This window comes from Cariama cristata, unplaced genomic scaffold (assembly GCF_000690535.1).
Source record: "Cariama cristata isolate BGI_N322 unplaced genomic scaffold, ASM69053v1 scaffold14512, whole genome shotgun sequence".
Lineage (NCBI taxonomy): Eukaryota > Metazoa > Chordata > Aves > Cariamiformes > Cariamidae > Cariama > Cariama cristata.
Window position 1 is genome coordinate 1,642 of NW_009605601.1, and position 2,345 is coordinate 3,986.

Sequence of the window (2,345 nt, forward strand, 5' to 3'; positions counted from 1 at the left end):
ATAGTTCTTGCTGCTAGAAGCAAAGTTTGTATCTGAGTGCGTCTCTTCCGAGCCCCAGATGCTCTTGCTCGCTCCCGAGTGCAGGACCTGCCAAGGGTACAAAGGTTGTGTAATGTCATCAAATATTTATGCAGCAACATTATGCAGCAGAGTTCAGAATGGCCAAACGACATATTACTAGCCAGAGCTTGGGTGGTGCGGAGCATCCCGGGATCCAGGAGGGCCCAAAGTTTTTCTATTAAGCTACTGCATAGTCTGGAGCCCAGCAGAAGTTCGAGTGTCTGCTCCCAGCTCCTGTGCAGGGCTCCTGGGTGCTCCGGTAGCCGTGAAGAGCTTTGTCGGTGGAGTCCCGCTGCCTCCCTCCTGCATGCCGGCTCCTCGCCAGCTGGATGTGGTACCCGAAGCAGGAGAAGCCGGCGTCCCGGTCCAGCCACTTGCGAGTGCTTCGCAGAGCGGAGCTGGTGAATTGCTGACACGAGGCGTGCTGTGCGGACAGCCGAGCGAGAGGGGCACGGCCGGAGCGATGGGGAGCCCAGTCGGCCTCTGGCTCTGCCAGAGAACAGCAGAACATTTCTCTGCCCTCCCCTCACCGAGGAGCCACTCACCGGGGATCTCGGAGCTGACGCTTCGGCTTTTTGTAGTCTTCACGTGGCGTTACATGGAGGGCGACCAGAATGACCTTACACCAGAGGAGCCAGGAAACCAGGATTTATCTCCATCACGTAGTGTGGCTAGCTTTTAGAGAAGGTTACCAAGAGGTTTCTCCCTTTTTTCAGGGTTTGCTGTGGTTTCAGTTGGGGAAGATGCTCGGCGTCCGCCGACCCCATCGCCCGGCTAGGGAAGGGTTCGGTGGTCGCTTGTTGAGTATCTCCCCCGATGTCCGGCTCCTGCGGCGGGCAGCACTAACCTGTATTTCAAACACAGAGACGTGGTTACCGGTGTGAAATACCCCGGCCCTTGGCTGCTCGTGTCGGCCAGGCACCAGGGTGCTTTCGGTGCTGACGGCACAGAGTGGGCAGCCGGACGGCAGGGAGCACCATGCCCGGTGGTGGGGCTCTCCTGGGTTCCCCCCTCCTCACTGCACTGGGAGCCAGGCCCTTGGCAAGGAGTGGAAGCATCTCCCTGCGCCTGGCTTGCCGAGTCCCCAAGGGAGGAGGGTTTTGAGAGCATTTTTCAGCTTTTTGGTGCCACTCAGTGTAGTCTCTATTTAGTAGGGCTTTTGGAAGATGCTGGAGTACTCCTGAAGAGCTTATGCCACTGCTCCTAAATCAGCCCCTTATTTATCTGAGGGTTTTAAGCTTTTGCTGTTGTCATTACATTTTCCTGGCAGATTTTGCCAAGCAGAAGATGTTGTGGGAGATGGCTGTCGTCCCTCCGTATTGAAATGGGCCTCCTGTTGAGTGCAGCCTTTTAGAAAGGGCTGTAAGTGAGCAAAATGGGATTTAGCCTCAGTAATGAAATAGGTAATCGGCTATTTAGAAGTGATAACCCATCCAGTTCTAATCTGTGTTAAAAAAAATAATTAAAAAAAGTAGCGATAAGGTCTCTCAGCTGATTTGTCGAGGCCTTGGGTGGTAATGTGATCATTGCTTCTGAATATCGGAGGGAAGCTGCGGTGGTGGGTGCGATGCTGCGCCCAGTCTGCCCCTGGGTCGCCGAGGCTGAGCGTTTGCCAGTGAGCTTTGTCCGACCAAACGTCTCGCCCACGCCTGCAGCCTCGGGTAGGATCGTATGGCAGCGTTTTTATTGATCTTCTCTGTTCTCGGTTACTTTAAGCTGTGGATTAGGTAATAGAATAAAAAATGAGGCAGAATGTGAAAAGCTTTAGGACATACTCCAGTGTTTTAAAGCTGCAGCTGACGTGCAGATGTCCCTGCCCGTGGTTCCCTCTGCCCGCTCCGATCGCTGCCAGTGCCCGGGGTCTCCCTGCCCGTCCAGCAGAACTGTGCTGCTGCCAGCCTCACCATTACCGGTTCTTCTATCGGTTATGGTCGGGTTATTTGTTAACGGGAAAAGTATTTGTTACTTGATGGATAAGTGCACAGCAAGGATGTGCTGAGATAGGCGGCGTGGCCTCCCCACCCTTCGACGTGAGAGCGCCGAGGCGAAAAATGCGTTACTGCTGTGCTGTGTGGGCAAATGGTGGGTCTCTTGGGGGGCGGGTGGGCAGGGGGTCCTGCCTTGAAGTCAAGGGATGTGTTTGTTTCCAGAAATGAAAAGGAAATGTGGAAGTGTTTGAGAAGCAGCTCCATGTTGTCCCTGTGAGTTTTATGACTAAAGAGAAATAGAGCCCAGGGGCTCCAGCATCTCTGTGGGCAGCTGGTTTGGTGATGCTCCGGTCCCTT